General features: G+C 40.7%; 1 protein-coding gene across 4 annotated transcripts in view; it reads right to left on the bottom strand.

Annotated features, from left to right (window-relative positions):
* The window catches only part of TNFRSF19 (TNF receptor superfamily member 19), a 112,399-nt gene that overhangs the window by 27,567 nt on the left and 63,650 nt on the right, over positions 1 to 21,182 (bottom strand). The gene's annotated exons all lie outside the window — the stretch shown is intronic.

The raw sequence follows: 21,182 nt of genomic DNA, 5'->3' as shown, positions 1-21,182 counted from the left end.
GAATTCCTCAGAAAGTGACTTATCTACTATGAACTACAAAGTATTGTTTTACTGATCTGTGGCTGCTGCAATGATACTGAGATTAAAGATTCTTTCTACCCATATGCCTTGCCTAAATTCCCTGTCAGAGTTCACCAGGCACACTGAATGCCTGCAAGGAATTTTACTCATGCCTTATTAGGATTCTAACGGGACTTCTGAAGAATCAGGAATAGGAATACTCACATTCTTTGGGAAGTTTTAAATTTTCCAGTATGCAAAGGCAGCTCTTACCCTGGCCAATTATTAAATTCTACTATCATCTCAGCACTACATTCTGGCAGTTTACTTCACAGGAAGAACTGCTTCCTTAGCTTAAATTCACATTACATTACACATATTAATAGCTTCAAATTTATGGTATACATTTCCTTAGGAGTTCAACTAAATTGAAGAACCACCTGCTGAATATCTGTTACGAATAAGACATCCTACAAGTCATCAAATAGATTGAATAAATATCTGAATCAAAGAAAATGGAAGTCGCCAGCAAAGCTGAGACTTTTTTTATAAAGCTGATTTTTATCCTTTTTTGGAGTGTGACAGAGGTACAGAAATCCCCACTGCAGAGATGCTTTCTCAACTTTCATCCCCTAATGCGCTGCGGGATGTAAGGGACAGACCTTACATCAGAGATGCGTGCATCCACGAAATCAGTGCACTGATTCCCAGCAGTGCTGTGTTGGGCTCTGGCTAGCCTTGGAAAAGTTGTGGAAGTGGGGACACCTTGGTGTTGCAAATCGATGACTCATTGGCAGGCCACAAAGTGGACCACACTTCTGGGCAGTCCTGGGTCATCTGGATTATCCCAGAGAATGGGGATGGTATTTCTAGTCAGAAAATCAGAGACTGGTGTCTGTATGGTCCTTTTCTCCTTTTCTTCATATATTTCACAGTAATATCTCACTGTTTGCCAAATCTGCCTGCTGACTTTAGCAAAGTGATCAGCATTTGGGTCCATGTTTTCAAGGAACTGAAGCCCCTGCCTGATTTAGTTCAGAAAAAACTCCAGCTAATCCTTTCCCTGTAAATTTTTTTTGACAACTTCTCTCCTTCCTCTTTCTCATTATTTCTTTCTTCTTCAGCATTTCTTTCCTCTTCAAAATCCAATAAGTTCTGATCTATCAATTCCCCTTCTTTGTGATCTATGAGATGTTCCACATTGGTGATACCAAGTTCTAAGTTCAGCGTTCTTGCCATATGCACGATTTTCCCACCAATCTCTTCCATCATGTTATCCTGAGCAAATGCTTACAGCATGTTCACATAACTCAGCAATTTTTCCCAAATCCCTTGCATGCATTTTCTCATAACTTCCTCTCAAGAAGATGCAATGTTCCAGATATACTGATGGTTGTAAATATGGTTCATTATAACTTGAATACACTGTAAGTTGGACTACCTGTACGACTACTACTACTACTACTTTAAAAAAAGAACTATGGAGCACAGTTCTACTCTGACACACAAGCGGTTGCCATGAGTTGGAATTAATGGCAACTAGTTTTTTACAGGAAACCCTGGTGGCATAGTGGTTAAGAGCTACAACTGCTAACCAAACAGGTCGGCAGTTCAAATCTACTAGGTGCTCCTTGGAAACCCTATGGGGCAGTTCTACTCTGTCCTTTAGAGTCACTATGAATTGGAATCGACTCAACGGCAATGGGTTGGTTGGGTTGGTTAGTTTTTTTACAAAACTTGTTAAAGTGGTAAAACACTGATGACCCTCATCTGATAGATGAGAAAGCCAAGACTTTGAGTAGCCTGCTCAAGATCACACAGCAAAGTACAGGCAGCTTGAGAACTGGAATCCAACCTCTTGATCCTTCCCAGTAGACTAGCTGCTCCGTACATGTAGCTAGCTTCTGAGAGAGCCAAACATTCTGCCAGGTAACTATAAGCAAAATGTAGCTCATGTCTATTTATGCCAAGACCATGCTCACTTCTCCAGGGAGAAGCCAACCAGGCCACAGAGAGACCACAGGACTCTCTTTACAGCAGACCTGCCCACGGAAAGTAGTTCTGTATGGGCTGTGCATCCTAAGAGACACCGTCAGGACCTCTGCCTCACTGTGGACCTTGGTGTCTGACCAGGAGACACTCTGAGTAGGTGTGCTGCCAGAGGACATTCTAGGCAACAACTGGGTGTCACTGAGGGGAGCAGGTGACCAAGTGTGGAAAGGGACAGTAGAAAGGAAAAAGGACATGAACAGAGGGTGCTGAAAGTGTCCTTCCCACAATCTGTTCAGCCTCAGTTTTTCAGGTTCACCTCTTTTGTATAATGAGAGCTCTGCTTTCTATTTATTTTTTGATCTCCTTACTTGTTTAACCACTCCATCTTCCTCGTATGTTGTGTTTAAATCTCTATACACCTAACAAAGGGCCCATTCAGGGAGACGTGGTTTGGGAGGTAGGGAACTGGTCTTCAAAACCTGTTCTTACCACTTTCCACATCCGGCCACAAATGAGGCTTTAGCCTAAACCTCGGTTTCCTTGAACCCACCCACCTGCTCCATGAGAGAAAGACCTGGCAATATGATTTGGTAAAGATTATAGCCAAGAAAACTCCATAGAGAAGTCCTACTCTGTCATATGGGTCACTATGAGTCAGAATCAACTTGATGGCATCCAACTATAACAACAACATCCTTCCACGGACTCTGGCTATGTACTCAGTGACAATACTCTTGGAAACAGCTTGGCACAAATGACAATTTTATTTGCACGCACTTATATAATGTCAATTTGATTATGAGTGAAAGAGTAAGGATTGCTCAGGTATATCAATACCAAAGCTTGAGGATTATTGAGAATGACTTAATCAGAATGAATATGAAGGGAAATTTTAGCCTTCTCTTGTTAATTTTAACTAGCATTCCACAGAGACTCAGAAAAAAAGAATCTTATTTTAGTTTTTGTATGTCATACACACACACACACACACACACACACACACACACACCGTTCTTAAGTGCCTTTGAGTCAGTTCTGATTCATAGGACCTTATGAACAACAGAACGAAACACTGCCTGGTCCTGCACCATTCTCATAGTTGTTCTGTTTGAGTGCATTGTTTCAGCCACTGTGTCAATTTATCTTGTTTAGGGTCTTTCTCTTTTTCATTCACCTCCTACTTTACCAAGTATGGTGTCCTCTTCCAGGGGCTGGTTCCTCCTGATGACATGTCCAAAGTACATGAGATGAATCCTCGCCGTCTTCACTTCTAAGGAGCATTCTGGCTGTACTTCTTCCAGGACAGATTTGTTCATTCTTCTGGCAGTCAACAGTGTATTCAATATTCTTTGCCAACACCATATTTCAAAGGCATCAATTCTTCCGTCTTCCTTATTCACTTTTTTCCTTATTCACTGTTCAGCTTTCTCATGTATATGAGGCAATTAAAAATACCATGGCTTGGGTTAGGTGCACCTTAGTCCTCAAAGTGGCATCTTTGCTTTTGAACACTTGAAGGAGGTCTTTGGTAGCAGGTTTGCCCAATGCAACGTCATTTGATTTCCTGACTGCTGTTTCCATGGGCATTGATTGCGGATCCAAGAAAAATGAAATCCTTAAGAACGTCAATCTTTTCTGTTTGTCATGATGGTGCTTATTGGTCCAGTTGTGAGGATTTTTGTTTTCTTTGTGTTGAGGTATAATCCATATTGAGGGCTGTAGTCTTTGATCTTCATCAGTAAGTGCTTCAAGTCTTCTTCAGTTTCAGCAAGGTGGTGTCATCTGCATATTGCAGGTTGTTCATGAGTCTTCCTCTAGCCCTCATGGCATGTTTTTGTTCATATAGTCCAGCTTCTGAGATTAGTTGCTCAGCATACAGATCGAGTAAGTATGATTTTAAACCAAGCAGTATCCTCTTTTTTTGTTCAAACAACTTCCTCTTGGTCCATGTACAGGTTCCACACGAGCACAATTAAAAGTTATGGAACATCCATTCTTCTCAATGCTATCCCTAATTTGTTATGATCCACACAGCCAAATGCTTTTGCATAGTCAATAAAACATAAGTAAACATCTTTCTGGTATTCTCTGCTTTTAGCCAAGATTCGTCAAACATCAGCAGTGATATCCCTCATTCCACAATTCCTTCTGAATCTGGCTTAAATTTCTGGCAGTTCCCTGTTGATGTACTGCTGCAACCATTTTTTAATCATTTTCAGCAAAATTCTACTTGCGTGTGATATTAATAATATTGTTTGAGAATTTCCGCGTTCAGTTGGATCACCATTCTTTGGGATGGGCATGAATATGAAGCTCTTCCAGTCAGTTGGCCAGGTGGCTGTCTTCCAAATTTCTTGGCATAGATGAGGGAGTGCTTCCAGTGCTGCATCCATTTGTTGAAATATCTCACTTGAAATTGCATCGATTCCTGAAGCCCAGCTTTTCACCAATGCTTTCAGTACAGCTTGGACTTCTTTCTTTAATACCATCAGTTCTTGATCGTATGCTACCTCCTGAAATGGTTGAATGGTGATAGTACAGTCTCTCTGTGTACTCCTTTCATCTGCTTTTGATGCTTCCTGCATTGTTCAATATTTTGCCCATAGAATCCTTCGATACTGCAATTCGAGACTTGAAGTTTTTCTTCAGTTCTTTCAACTTGAGAAATGCCAAGCGTGTTCTTCCCTTCTGGTTTTCTAACTCTGGGTCTTTGTACATTTCATTATTATACTTTACTTTGTCTTCTTGAACTGCCTTTGAAATCTTCAGTTCAGCTCTTTTACTTCATCATTTCTTCCATTCATTTTAGCTACTTTATATTCAAGAGCAAGTTTCAGAGTTTCTTCTAACATTCATTTTAGTCTTTTCTTTCTTTCCTGTCTTTTTAATGACCTTTCGCTTTCTTCTTGTATGATGTCCTTGATGTCATCCCATAACTTGTCTGGTCTTTAGTAATTAATGTTAAATGTGAATGTGTCAAATCTGTTCTTGAGATTGTCACTAAATTCAGGTGGGATATACTCAAGGTCTTATTTTGGCTCTTGTTGACTTATTTTGAATTTCTTCAGCTTCAACTTTAACTTCCATATGAGCAATTGATGGTCTGTTCTGCAGTTAGCCCCTGGCCTTGTTCTGACTGGTGATAATGAGTGTCTTCATTTCTTTCCACAGATGTAGTCAATTTGATTCCTCTGTATTCCATCCAGTGAGGTCCACGTGTATGTTGTTGTTGTTGTTAGGTGCCGTCGAGTCGGTTCCGACTCACAGTGACCCTATGCACAACAGAACGAAACACTGCCCGGTCCTGCAACACCCTTAAAATCGTTGTTATGCTAGAGCTCATCGTTGCAGCCACTGTGTCAATCCGCCTCCTTGAGGGTCTTCCTCTGTTCTGCTGACCCTGTACTCTGCCAAGCATGATGTCCTTCTCCAGGGACTGATCCCTCCTGACAACATGTCCAAAGTATGTAAGATGCAGGCTCGCCATCCTTGCCTCTAAGGAGCATTCTGGCTGTGCTTCTAAGATGGATTTGTTCGTCTTTTTTGGCAGTCCATGGTATATTCAATATTTTTCCCCGACACCACAATTCAAAGGCGTCAATTCTTCTTCGGTCTTCCTTATTCATTGTCCAGCTTTCACATGCATATGATGCGATTGAAAATACCATGGCTTGGGTCAGGCGCACCTTAGTCTTCAGGGTGGCATCTTTGCTCTTCAACACTTTAAAGAGGTCCTGTGCAGCAGATTTACCCAATGCAATACGTCTTTTGATTTCTTGACTGCTGCTTCCATGGATGTTGATTGTGGATACAAGTAAAATGAAATCCTTGACAACTTCAATCTTTTCTCCGTTTATCATGATGTTGCTCATTGGTCCAGTTGTGAGGATTTTTGTTTTCTTTATGCTGAGGTGCAATCCATACCGAAGGCTGTGGCCTTTGATCTTCATCAGTAAGCGCTTCAAGTCCTCTTCACTTTCAGCAAGCAAGGTTGTGTCATCTGCATAATGCAGGTTGTTAATGAGTCTTTCTCCAATCCCGATGCCCTGTTCTTCTTCATATGGTCCAGCTTCTCGGATTATTTGCTCAGCATACAGATTGAAGAGGTACAGTGAAAGAATACAAACCTGGTACACATCCTTCCTGACTTTAAACCAATCAGTATCCCCTTGTTCTGTCCGAACAACTGCCTCTTGATCTATGTAAAGGTTCCTCATGAGCACAATTAAGTGTTCTGGAATTCCCACTCTTCTCAACATTAACCATAATTTGTTATGATCCACACAGTCAAATGCCTTTGCATAGTCAATAAAACACAGGTAAACATCCTTCTGGTATTCTCTGCTTTCAGCCAGGATCCATCTGACATCAGCAATGACATCCCTGGTTCCACGTCCTCTCCTGAAACCGGCCTGAATTTCTGGCAGTTCCCTGTTGATATACTGCTGCAGCCGTTTTTGAATGATCTTCAGCAAAATTTTGCTTGCATGTGGTATTAATGATATTGTTCTATAATTTCCACATTTGGTTGGATCACCTTTCTTAGGAATAGGCATGAATATGAATCTCTTCCAGTCAGTTGGCCAGGAAGCTGTCTTCCATATTTCTTGGCATAGACGAGTGAGCACCTCCAGCACTGATTCCGTTTGTTGGAACATCTCACCTGATACAGTATAGTTGTATAGTTGCTATTTATGTTGCTGAACAAAGGTATTTGCAATGAATAAGTCATTGGTCTTGCCCAATTCTATCACGTGATCTTCTGCATCATTTCTATCACTAAGGCCATATTTCCCAACTACTGATCTTTTTTCTTTGTTTCCAAGTTTCCCATTCGAATCACCAGTAACTATCAATGCATCTTGATTACATGTCTGGTGAATTTCAGACTGCAGAAGTTGGTAAAAATCTTTAATTTCTTCATTTGTGGCATTAGTGGTTGGTGCTTAGATTTGAATAATAGTCTTATTAATTGGACTTTTTTGTAGGCACATGGATATTATCCTATCACTGACAGCATTGTACTTCAGGACAGATCTTGAAATGTTCCTTTTGACAATGAATGTGACACCCAGTCCTCTTCAGTTTGTTGTTCCCGGCAGAGTAGACCATACGATCGTGTGATTCAAAATCGCCAATACCAGTCCATTTCAGCTTCTTAATACCTAGGATATTGATCTTTACATGTTCCATTTCATTTTTGACAACTTCTAATTTTTCTAGATTCATAGTTTGTACATTCCATGTTCTGATTATTAATGGACGCTTGCAGCTGTTTCTTCTCATTTGGAGTCATGCCATATTAGCAAGTGAAGGTCCCAAAAGCTTTACTCCATCCACATCATTAAGGTTGACTCTACTTTGAGGAGGCAGCTTTTCCCCAGTTGTATTTTGAGTGCCGTCCAACCTGAGGGGCTCATCTTCCAGCAGTATGTCAGACAATATTCTACAATTCATAAAGTTTTCACTGGCTGATTTTTTTTAGAAGTAGATCACCAGCTCCTTCTTTGTAGTCTGTCTTATTCTGGAAGATCTGCTGAAACCTGCCCACATGGGTAACACTGCTGTTATTTGAAAAACTGGTGTCATAGTTACCAGCATTACAGCAATACACAAGCCACTACAGTATGACAAACTGACAGATGAATGGTGGATATACAAATATATGTGTGTGTGTGTTATGGACTGAATTATGTCCTCCAAAGATATGCGTTGTAAATCATAACCTCTGCCTGTGGTTATAATCCCATTTGTGACTGGGTTTTGTTTTTTATGTTAATGAGGCAGGATTAGGGTGTATCTTGAGTCAATCTCTTTTGAGATATAAAAGAGATGAAACAAGCAAGGAACAGGAGCAGAAATGCGGGAAAAGAGATACCAAGTCACATGAAGATTGCCCAGGAGCAGAAGCTCAATGAGACAAGGACCTTCCTCTGAGCCGACAGAGAGACAAAGCCTTCCTCTAGAGTCAGTGCCCTGAATTCAGACTTCTAGCCTCCTAAACTCTAAGAAAATAAATATCTGTTTGTTAAAGCCACTCACTTGTGATATTTCTGTTATAGCAGCACTAGATAACCAAGGCAGAATTTGGTACTGGAAGAGTAGGGTGCTGCTCTAACAGATACCTGAAATGTGGAAGCAGTTTTGGAATTGGGTAGTGGGTACACGCTAGAAGAGTTTTATGGTGCCTACCAGTAAAAGCCTAGGTTGCCTTGAAGACACTGTGGGTAGAATGATGGACATTAAAGGTAATTCCGGTGAGGGATCAGAAGGAAGTGAAGACCACTATAGAGAAAGTCTCTATCGTCTTAGAGAATACACATGGTGCCAGCAACAGAATGTTACTAGAAATGTGGATAGTAAATATGCTTCTGGTGAGGCTTTAAAAGAAAACAATAAACTTGTGATTGGACAAAGGATGAAGGGTGATACTTTTTATGTGGTGGCAAAGAACTTGTCTGAATTATGTTCAAATATTTGATGGAAGGTAAAACTTGTAATTGGTGAACCTGGATATATTGCTGGTGAGATTTCTAAGTAAGGTCTTAGAGAGGCCACGTGGTTTCTCCTTGCCGCTTATAGTAAAATTTGAGAGGAAAGAGATAGACTTAAAAATGAACTGTGCAAAATAAAAACAGAACTTAAAGATTTGGAAAATTCTGTTGTACAAACTAAGGACATAGGTCCTATAATGTTCACCGTAGATGCTGCTACACAATCTTTTGTTAAAGAGATTAAGACTGTGACTGATGGATTTAACCAACTACCACAGCAGAAAACCCATCATCTTAGACTGAAGGGAACAGAGAAAGAATGAAAGGAAAGAGAGCTGTCTGCCTCCTGGAATTCTAGAGGCAGGAATCAGGCCAAAGGTGCTATGCCTGTTGTCCTCCAAGAAAAGAAAAAGGCCTTCCTTGGAGCAGTACAGAGACTGGCAGAACTGTTGGAGGAAGCATGAGAAGTGGGGACTTCTTGGTTTCAAAGGGTGGGGTGACAGTCTCTGGGATTTCAAAGAGTTGCACCACAGCCTCCTAGGTTTCAAAGAGTCAAATCTTCACCAAGTTGGTTCTAGAGTGTGGGATCACTTTTAAGGTATGCCAGGGGAATGGAGCCACTGCCCAAAGCTGAGGGAGTGATGCTGCCATGCCCAAGGGGCAGAAGAATTTGGCCTGACGAGTCGAGGAAGTGGGGCCGTTGCTCAGATGGATTAGCAGAATGGGGCCTCCCAAAGCCAAGGGAGCATAGTAACCATCCTAGTGGGCCTGGAAGACAGAGCTGAAGACCAAGGCTGAGGGGCCTCCACCTAGGATACAGAGAACATGGACAACACCCACATTATGGAGGGCAGGGCCATTGTCTAGATGGTCTCAGAGAAGAACAAATTACTTTCAAGTCTTGAGAGCTAATGTAATTTATTCTGGTGGGTTTTTAACTTGTTTCTTGCCTATTATCCCTTATTTCCCTCCAATTTCTCCCACTTGACTTGGAAATGTCTACCTTGTGCCTGTTACATCATTGTACTTTGGAAACAGGTAACTTGTAGTCTAGATTTCACAGGTTCACAGATGGAAGAAGGATTTTGCCCCAGGACAGAATACACCTAAAGTCTAACCCATATTTGATCTAGATGATTCAGAAGATGAGATTTTGGACTTGGAGTTGATTTAAGACTTTTGCAATGATATGATGCAGTCAATGTGTTTTACACGTGTCAAGGACCTGAATTTTTGGGACCAGAGGGTGGAATGTTACGGATTGAACTGTGGTCCCCCAAAATATGTGCTATAAATCCTAACCTTTGCCTGTAGTTATAATCTCATTTGTGAACTGATTGTGTCTTTTATGTTAATGAGGCAGATTAGGTTATGTTTATTATGTAAATGAGGCAGGAATAGGGTGTATCTTGAAACAATCTCTTTTGAGACATAAAACAGTTTAAATAAGCAGATGACAGAAGCAGAGATTGAGGAAGAGAGATGCCAAGTCACGTGAAGATCACCCAGGAGCACAAGCTCAATGAGACAAGAAACTTCTTCTGAGCCAACAGAGACGGAAAGTTTTCCCCTAGAGCCAGCACCCTGAATTCAGACTTCTAGCCTCCTAAACTCCTAAATTTCTGTTTGTTAAAGCCAGCCACTTGTAGTATTTCTGTTACAGCAGCACTAGGTAATTAAGAATATATATATATATATATACACATTTGTTGTTGCTGCTGTTAGTTGCCATCGAGTCTTCTCCAACTCATGGTGACCACATATATAACAGAATAAAATGTTGCCCAGTCCTGCATCTCCTTCATGATCATTGTATGTTCAAATCCATTGTTTCAATTATACGTATGTGTGTGTGTGTTTATATACGTATGTATGCATGTATCAACGACTGATACATATATCAATGACTGACACACTTATCAATGGCCGATACATCGATGACTGATTTATAATGAATGCCCAAAGAAACTAGCAGTAGGGTGGGTGCATCTCTACCAAGGGGGGGACGCTCGGGAAATCAATCACATGTTCCAACAGAAGCTGCTTTGGTGCCAAGCTCAGAAAAAGACCACTAGCTCGTAGAACACACAGCAGAGGCGCACCTTGCCAATTCTTTAAGGAAAGCCAATGGTTAATGTTCTCACTCAAGGAACACAGAAGACAAGCTATAGTATCTGCACTTATTTTTCCTTAAATACATTTTTAAAGATTGTTGCATGGATGAGATACAAGCTGATAGCACCATAATTGAGTATAATTTTTGTACAAGTCATTCAAATCTTACTCAAAGAATTTTTGGTATACGTATTTTGGTAGAATGAACTAAAACAATATGATTCTTTCAGCTCTAGCTACTCGAACTACATAAACCTAAACCAAAAACCAAACCTGTTGTCGTCGAGTCGATTCCGACTCATTGCGACCCTACAGGACAGAGCAGAATGCCCCATAGGGTTTCCAAGGAGTGCCTGGTGGATTCGAACTGTCGACCTTTTGGTTAGTAGTCGTAGCTCTTAATTACTACACCACCAGGGTTTCTAATTAACTACATAGTGACAAATAAAAACACACAAAAAATTAAGTAAAAATGACATTACATATTTAAATTACATACAAAAAAGTGGCATTGAAGGCATAGAAATTACAGTCTAAAGAGAAACCTATATTTTTTTCATACATCTATTTTTTTCAGGTTGTCAGTATTTAAATGGTCTGCCCTTACTGAAATATCATGGCAGAAAAAAAGACCAGTTACATGGACATATGATAATTCTCTTAATTTTCTTTTGTAATTTAAGTCAATTTGGCCTAATCTAGTTGAAGAATGGATTGGTAAAACTCCACTTTGACATTCTGGATTGCCAATGTGAAAAAAGGCATTCTCCTATTTAGGAGGAAGAAGAGTAAAAGGAAGAGAAAGTAAGAAGAAAGAACATTTAGCCTAGCCTATCATTTATAACTGAAAAGATAAAATGGTCAATAGAAACTGTATCCAGTTTTACCATATGCCTCTCCTCTCTCCTTGACTTTGTCTTTTTATTTTTACCTGGATAGAATAAAACTCACACCCAAAGCTGCGTAACTCTAAGTAGCTGGAGAAGTCTGTGATAGCATTTATTTGGTAGCATGAAGTTAAAAAGAAATTTGGCAGTTTCTAATCAATCTAACCAATGCAACTAGCTATACTTTCTGACTTGTATTACTAACCAGACTGGTTATTATAGCAGATTTTAAAAACAACCCAGAATCACCAAATCTCTGCTTTGTGTGTATAGACACGGGCTTGGTTCCCTGTCTAACTGAGACCATTATTTTCCATTGCAAACCTCCTCCAACCAAAGAAACTGCCTCCCACAGCATGTTTTAACAGAGTCTCTTGAGTAGCCAAACTCCTCTCTCCTTTGAGGCAGCACCACCCAGAACTCTAAGCACTGCCCATTTGTCAAGATCCCAGCGGATCCGTACAGTGTAAATGCTAAGACTATAAAGTGAGTTGATGGTACAATTTAAGTACAAAGCATTGTTATCATGCCAGTGTAGCTTTGTTTTGTTCCTAAGCTGAAAAGCCTCAGTATCATCATTCATTCTGACTGCAATAATAAGTACTTTGTATTTCAATTGCTAGAAAAATAAAGAATGATTTGAGCATATCCTTTCAAATCCAGCAGTGAATACTGCTTTGAGAATAGTCTTTCCAAATACTTGAGCCTCTCTCCTCCTCTCCTTCCCAACTGCTCCTGCTGCGGTTGTTGCTCTCATCTCCCTCCACTGCACAACCACAGCCTTCCACTTGCCTGCCTGCTGCCAGGCCAGGGGACACAGACGGCTGTCCAACTGGCCAAAAGCGTCACAGCAGCTTGTCTTGTTTGGGCCACACAGTACTGGCTGAGGAGTTGCCTATTACACAAGGACAGAAGTGTAGGCTCTGAGGCCACCATCTTTTCTCATTTGCTCCCCAACACTGGGAGGGAGACTCCAGCAGCAAGGGGAGGACAAACCCACGTTGGGGTGTGGATATGGCTGAGCACAGGCATGGCCCCAGGGGCGAGGGGAAGGGAAGGAGCTGTAAGGTGACCAGCACCCCAGCAACGCTTGATGTCACTCAAGTGCACAGATGACTGAGTGATTTTTGAAGTGTTGTTGAATTTACTATCAACAGTAAACGGTAATTTTTTTTTTTTTTTATTTCTCTAAATTTGACTTTGGATTCTGTTTACTAGTACAAAATATGAAAGTTTTGAAATACTTGTTACTTCTCAACAGGACAAAAGAAAATTATAGATGGACAAGGAAAAGAGAAAGAACTTTATACTCTTTAAAATATGTCTATTATGGAACCCCCACGACCTGTCTGCCCGTTTTTCTTACTGTGGTGGCTGGCGTGTTGCTATAATGCTAAAGCTATGCCACTCATGGTGGATAGGTTTTAGTGGAACTTGCTGACTAAGATTAGGAAGAGAGACCTGGTGATTTACTTTTGAAAATCAGCTAATGAAAATCCTATGGATCGCAACAGAACACTGTCTCACACAGTGCTGGAAGATGAGCCCCCTAGGTTGGAAGGCACTGAAAACATACAGTGGCCACAACAATGAACTCAAGCGCACCAACAATCATGAAGATGGTGCAGGACAGCAACTAACAATAACAACATGCTAACATAAAGTTACCTGTTATGTTTTAACAAAAGAAAAACTGGATTTAATGTCACTCGGGGACCTATGGGGAGGACTAGGGCAAGTTGATAAGAGGTTTAGAAGGCAAAGGAATCAGAAGTGTTGTTTAAAAAAAAAAGTGGTAAAGTGATGGATTATGGGAATCACTCTGGGAAAAACAGAAAGGAAGCCCATGAAGGCTGGGGAAAAATGGCAGGGTAGGCTTACTCTGTGAGGCAGTAAGAGAGTGATCCGAGGGCTGAAGGCCACAGAAGGGGATCCTGAAGTTTAGCCACAAGACACAAAAGAATTCCTGGAAATGAGAACATCCAAGGTAGAGATCCTATTACTGAAGGTCATGTAGCTGAGACCTGGGGTGGGAGACAGACTGTTCAGTGAACAGTGAAGTCTCCCTGGAAGTTGATGGCTCGTGTTAATTACCTGGAGAACATGAGGTAGGAAGAGGGATGGAAACAAAAAGGAAGAGTATGGCAAAGCTAGGTTCTCCCCACCTTCATTTGAGCCTGGGAACCACGGTCTGGAGGTACAGAGAAGGACAGACTATTCTTCAAGTCCCCAAGCTTGTTCTTCCTTTTTCTTCTCAAAAAAAAAAAAAAGTTTTGATGCAGTCATACTCAGATAGACATTTTCTCTGGTTTCTGCAAGCATTCTTCATGCTAATAAATTACTTAACTAAACTCAGAGAGCTTCTGCTGTTCTTTATCTTGCTTTACTTGGCCAAAATATCTGGGGAAATAGGAGTCTCTACAGTCTATTTCCCACCAGGGTCACGTAGGTGAAATACTATCACGCATGTCTTTGAGTGGAAAAGCAGGAAAGCAGAAAAGGCAGAGTAAGCAGTTATGACAGGAGAGCGGCTGGCTATGCAGGGAGGTGAACAGGTTAGTGCCAAGATTCTGACGATGGGATTGACTGAAGACATTTACTGCCACGTGCTGTTCAAAGAGAGTCTATTATGCCAAGAGGGAGATCATTACTTCGGTTTTCATAGCTCCAACTTCGGCACCTGGTGGATTATAACACTTTAATTTTTGTACTTTAATTACCATAAACACCATAGTTAACACTTAAAAAAATATAAGCCGCAAAATGGCAGCAGACGGTCTACAGAATTTCTTCACAGATATGACAAAGCAAAAGGATTTTTCCTGCTTTAAATGATGGTTTTCTTTTTGTTATTCCACAGCCCTATAAGGTCTTGCTATGTTCATCATGAGTCGGAACTGACTGGATGGCAACTAACAACAACAACAACGTTTATTTGACTGATGAAACAATGAAGCTTTTAAACTTCTACATCAAGAAATAGAAGAGACACCATAAAAGAAACACATTATTATGGCCCTGAACATCTGCGCTGAGGAATATGCCAGCTCAAAAATTGTTTTGTTTCAACTGGGACAAGCAGAGAGGATTGCCATCTGGGAACGGAAACAAAGATGAAACTTGGGCCTCTGCCCTTGGTGTTCCTGTGAACGGACTCCCCTTAACACTTCAAATACCAGTCTCCAACGATGACCCTGGGCTTCATGCCCCCGCAAAAGCCTGACCTTATTCATTTGACTTCAGCTTTGAGAAGGCGATGTCGAGAGTGGCACGCTCTCACCCGAAGAATCTGCATCCTGTAATTAATTCTCAGGCTGCTGTTATTTGTAAAGTAGATAATTCTTATTTACCTCGCTGTCGTTTTTAAAGGATAATCTTCTATGAAATTACTCTAAGAGATAAAACTCAAATGATTTCGCCCATTAACTTCCAACTAAGAAAAAAATATGTGTATGGATATGCATATTTTAATATGGCTAATTGGGTCTAGACTAAAAGAAAATCTGGATTTGGATTGGGTTTCTTGCTATCTTCTATTCCAGCAGAATTGCTACTGTTATTATTTACTATTTTACAGTTGGTCGAACAGATAGTAAAGAGAAAAATTCTGGATTAGGTTGGAAACAGCACACTTTTCTTGCGCTTGAAGCAGATTCAGGAACTCAACCCATGCTTTATTGCTCCTCTTAAATTATTAGAATCTTCATTAGTACATGAAGAAACTGGGATACAGAAAATTTAAAAATATGAACGTCACATTGCTCTGTGTTAGGACCAGGACTCAAAATGAAGCCTTCTTAAACTGAATGCATGTCTGGTTGCCCCCATGAAGAGCTGCCTCCCTTGCCCCGAGACCAGAAGAACTGGATGATGTCCAGCTACCATTACTGAATGTTTTGATCAAAGATTTTATAGAAGAATTCTGATCAAAAAAGGGAAAAATGTGGAACAGAATTTCAAATTCTCAATGGAATCCAGACTTTCTGGAGCCACTGAGGCTGAATGAGCGCCTGAAAATACTACTCTGGGATAATCTTTAAGCTTTAAACCTTAAACCAAAACTGTCCCTTGAAGTCTTCTTTCAACCAAAAAAGAGCTTATTTTAATTACTAAAGCATGTCTGCTTTGAGCACTGTGGCCTTTTAAAGAATTGTCTATGTGACATCAAATTAAAAACAGCAATTCAAAAGACTGGACAGAAAGGTTAGGGGGCAGTGAATTAAAGATAATGGTGGTGGAAGAACGTAGAAAAGGATAGCGAGAATGGCAGCACAGCTTAAAGACTGTAATCAATGTCACTGAACTGTCCATATAGAAATTGTTGAAATGGTGCATCTTTGGCTGTGAATACTTTTAACGAAAAAAAAAAAAGAATTTTTTTTTTTCAAAAATCAAGCCTTCTTTATAGTAAAGATAAAACGAGCTAATCCATAGAAGAACTAAGTAAATATTAGTGCATATTAGTCTTGAGATGATTAAATGAGGTAGTTATGTGAATGTATTCTTCAATATGAATAAGTATTAGAGATTATTGGGACATTTCCCTGATTTCCTTTTTCAGTTCTTTATCTGAGTCCCCAAAATAATATATAAGCCTAAAATATTAGAAACCATTTATGATGATGTTAACCTCTTCCATGTTATGTTTGCCTTAGTTTAGAAACAAATCGACCAAAAGCTATTCTGTCACTTTTATGGACATCACAGACAGCAAGCAAAATATAAACACATGACAACTCTTGAGAAAGGGGCGGAAACCTGTTCCTTGAAGTCTATAAATTTATTATATCAGCTAAAAATATTGTGCTTATCTAGTTTCCCTGCTTCCTTCCTTGCTCCCCTGAAGTCTATTCTCAGCAGCTGCCAGAATGATCTTTTGGAAACTTCAGTCAGATCACATCATTCCTGTAGTTAGAATGCCCCATCTCACTCAGGGTAAAAGCCAGAGTCTGTGCAGTGTGGCCCACAAGCCCTACTTGATCTACCCATTCATCCTCTGTTCTCTTCCCTTTGCCAGGCACATTCTGCTCGGGTTTGCTCCCTCACCTCCTTCAGGGCCCTGCTCAAACCAGACTCATGGCAACCGTGTGTGTGTCAGGGTAGAACTGTGCTCCATAGGGTGTTTTCAATGGCTGAGTTTTCAGAAGTAGATCAGCAGGCCTTTCTTCGAGGTGCCTCTGGGTGGACTCGAACCACCAACCTTTCAGTTAGCAGCCAAGTGGTTAACCATTTGACCCATTCAGAACTCCTTTAGGGCCCTGGTTGCGGGTCCCCTAATTTATGAGGCCTTTCTTTTTTTTTTTCATGACTGACTTATTTTAAATAACTGCACTTTTCCACCCTTGGCTACTACAGTGTCAACTCCCTGAGCCCTGGAAATTTAATCTGTCTTTTTCACTGTGGAGTCTCCAGTCCCACATTAGTACTCAGAATGTGATAGGTATTCAATATGCTTGTCAATAAATAAGAGTGCAAACCAATATGTGGATAACTTACAATATCTGAGAGATGATTTTATGAAACACTTTGCTGGTATCTAAGCTAGCACTAGGCCCTCAGAAAGTTCTCCCTGAAATGCCTCCTAACTTAAATACCTAATACCAAGAACTGTATGAAGCAATGTTTCTTAAAGAACAATATGCACTCAATAATAAGAATTATTGATTTTTAATGATATTTTAAGTACAATAGTCAAGAAAAAAAAAAAAACCCTGTTGCTGTTGGGTCATTTCCAACCCATAGCAACCCTGTAGGACAGAGAAGAACTGCCCCATAAGCTTTCCAAGGAGCTGCTGGTGGATTTGAACTGTCAACCTTCTGGTTAGCAGCTGTATCACTTAACCACTGCGCCACCAAAAAATCACATCAAGACAAAATTTAGTGCCATTAACCCTTTGGTCTCTTGGTAGAAAATGAAACATGGACAGGAAGCACGAATATGTACATAAATAATTTTTTTTTTTTTTAACGCAGGAGAAGAGTCCAAATCATGTCTTCAAGATATTTCCTAAAGAGAACCCTCTTTAGGAAATATCTTTTTTTTACTTCAAGAAAGTCAGTGCTGTATCACTTCTTCCCTTTAATATACAATTGCCTAAGAATCAAGAAAAGGTGTTTCTTGAGTATTTAAGAAAATGGCTGCATAATGCAGATGATGTGGATATGAATACTCAACAGTTTCTCTGAGGCAGTTAAAAGAATGAATGAAGAAGTTACAATAATGTTTTAAAAAACTTATGTGGAATATTAACAAAATTTCTATCTGAAATTTGATTTTACTTTTTTTTTCCCAAGTAGGATGATCCCATTTCTAGTTTCTTTTTTTTTAAATTTTTTAATTGATCTTTAAACTCTTATTCCTAGGCCTTCAGAGTTCAGTGGAGAAGCAGTATTGAGCTGGGCATGTCTGTGCTGTCAGACAGACATGGGTTCGAATCCTGCCTCCTCTTCCATGACTGGCCAAGTCTCCCGGGTTCTCAGTGTCTCTGCCTCCTGGACTGTGAAGTGAGTACATCAGCAACATCCACACCACACAGACCGCTGCGAGGACAGACAGTGAGATGCAGAGAAGCGTCTGGCACTTTTCAGAATTTAAGAAATACGTGCTCTTTAAAACCCTCCTGGAACTTTCAAAATGGTGTTTTGCATATTCAACACCCTTTCTTAAGCGGCTTTGCATATTCAACACCCTTTCTTAAGCGGCTGACCAGGAGCTAGCCAGACACTCAACCCTGTTTAAAGACAGAGGAATCCCAGTCTACTGGGTAAGGTACAGATTCTTGTCCTCTCTAGGATGGGAGCCTACAGAGTTCAAAGCGCTTGTCTCCCAGAACAAGGACTACCTCATGATAAATGCTCTGTTGTAGAAAATGAGTGATCGCTAAGCCTAATCTATTTCTCCTGCAAGTTTGGCATAAACTCTTCGACTGCCTTTCTCCATAAGCTCCCATTCGTTTCTTGTAGGGACCTAGTGGGTATACACACAACTCACGGTTTCATTTGTAGAAGTCTACAACTTAATAAAACAGCCCTGCTGGATTTTATGTTTTTTAAATAAACTGTACTTAATCTAAAATTCATTTAATTTAGTGATAATCTTTTACAAGCCACAACCTGTTTCTTTGTGAGTAAATATTTAAACCAGCTTATTGGCTTTAAATGTCTAAAAGAGACTGAAGATTTAAAAAAAAAAAAAAAGTTACATTTATAGCTAACTGGGTAATAATCAATTGCTACCAGTTCCCAGAGGTCCTGATCAAAGTAGCATGGTCTCCTCGGAGCCTTCAGCCCAGCATGCTAGTGCCCTCCCCATGACAGTCACAGGCAAACCAGAGCTCTCAAAGCATCCCAGATAAGAGACAGGACAACTTAGTAGTGGGCGAAGGCATTCAAACCTTCCCTTTTTCTCTATTATATTTTACTTGTAATAGACAAAGTTAAAAACAAAAACCAAAGTTAAAACCAATAATGTTGATTCTGACTTATAATGAACCTATAAGATGAGGCAGAACTGCCCAATAGGGTTTCCAAGGCTTTACAGAAGCAGACTGCCACATCTTTCTCCCGCAGATCAGGTAATGGATTCAAGTTGCTGACCTTTTGGTTAGCAGCAGAGTGCTTTGACCACTGTGCCACCAAGGCTCCTTAAAAATACATAATACATATAATAAAAACCAAAAACCAAACTTGTTGCAGTTGAGTTGATTCCAATACACACCCTATAGGACAGAGTAGAAATGCCCCATGGGGTTTTCTAGGAACCCTGGTGACACAGTGGTTAAAGTGCTCGGCTGTTAACCAAAAGGTCATCGATTGGAACCCACCAGCCACTCTGCAAAAGAAAGATGTGGCAGTCTGCTTCCCTAAAGATTACAGCCTTGGAAACCTTACGGGGTAGATCTACTCTGTCTTGTAGGATTGCTATGAGTCAGAATCAACTCAGTGGCAACGGGTTTGGTTTTTGGTCTTTAATCTTCACAGAAGCAAATTGCCAGGTCTTTCTCCAGTGGAGCGGCTAGTGGGTTTGAATCACTGACCTTTTGGCTTAACCACAGCACCCCAGGGCTCCTTACACACATAACACAGATTTAAAAAAAGGTAGATACTAGAAGAAGAGCAGCGAGCTTTAGACAATAGAAGGAAGAAAAGAAGGAGCAATATAACCTTAAGCCAGCAAATAAATTAGGAAATAATAGAGGGGGGTTTCTATTTCAAATGTCAGGGTTGAGGGCTGGCTTCATAATCTGTCTCCTGCAAGCCTTCGGCTGTTTTGTTCCTGCTGAGTTTTCTTTGATCTTATTATCCCATTCCCTGAAGGTGCTGTTAAGTAGGAAAGAGTTAAATGCTTAAGCCCCTCTGTAGGAAGCTCCCATTCTCTACTGCATTTAGTTTAAAACGTATAGTAGACTCATCCGTTCCTCAAACAATCCTCAAAGCTAGGCTCCAAAAACAGAGCCCACGCCAGCAATTACAGGCAGCCTGAGGACCACAGACCACTTGAAAGCTCTCAGGAAACTGATCCCTTAATTACCACCTATCTGCTCTGTGGACCTGTCCCCAGGGGATCCAGTAAGTCCTCTGGGAATCAGGCCATTGAATATTAGCTGACTCACCAAGAAGAACTCAGCTGCTGAAAAGGGAAACAAAGCAAAACAAAACAACATCTGTCCATACAACATACTGTTACTAAAGCCAATGTAAAAGGCTTTTGGATTGCCTGCATCTCCTTTGTGTCTCATCGTATAGTTCCTTCAGCCTTATTCCAGGGTGAAGAATGCTAGGTGCTGGGAGAACGCTGTTGTGGTTGGCTGACATTGAGTCGCCCCTGACTCATGGCAACCCCAGGCACAAGTGAGCAAAACGCTGCCTGGTCCTGCGCCATCTGCATGATGGGTTGTGGATCAGACCACGTGCTCCACAGGGTTTTCACTGGCTCATTTTTGAAGTAGATGGCTAGGTCCTTCCTAGTCTTAGTCTGGGAGCTCCATGGAAATCTGTTCAGCACCGCAGTAACACGCAAGCCTCCACTGACAGGTGGTGGGTGCAAATGAGGTACACTGGCCAGGAATGGAACCCAGGTCTCCCCCCAGGAAGGAAAGAATTCTACCACTGAACTACCGCTGCCCCTGTGCTGGGAGAATACCAGGCACTGATTTCTGAGTCTCAGAAGCTGAGCTGGCTAGAATATTCAGATAAAAGCAGAAGTTCACTTGTAATTCACCTCAAAGAACTTGCTTCACTATCCTTTTTCCTCCTTTAAGTAAAACCTGAAACCCCATTTGAGATTGATTTCAAACTATTCCCAATTTATTTCCTGTAAAATCTGTTTCTGTTTTCATTAAAAGAGCTGCTTATCAGGCACTCTTCCTTTAAAGTATTTTACCAAATGACAAAGGTATCAGCGCCCCTGGACATAAAAACTGCACTTGTGAGAATCAATCTGTTGGCACACAAATGTGAAAAGCATCCTGCCTGAGAAGTGAGCAGCAGCTCTGTGTGCAATCCCAAAAGTCAGAAACAGCCTGAGGAGAGTACCTGTATGATACTTTACTCATTAATGTCATTAAAATGATGCTTTGAATTATACATGAAAAAATATTTATATTTTAAGTGGGAAAAGGATACAAAGTAGCACATACAGAGTAATTACATCTACTGGCAGTCCCTGGATCACAAAGGAGTTCCTTTCCTAAAT

The sequence above is a fragment of the Elephas maximus genome, chromosome 23 (genome assembly GCF_024166365.1).
Source record: "Elephas maximus indicus isolate mEleMax1 chromosome 23, mEleMax1 primary haplotype, whole genome shotgun sequence".
Classification (NCBI taxonomy): domain Eukaryota; kingdom Metazoa; phylum Chordata; class Mammalia; order Proboscidea; family Elephantidae; genus Elephas; species Elephas maximus.
Note: the sequence above shows the minus strand (reverse complement) of the source record. Positions and strands in the feature narration are given on the sequence as shown.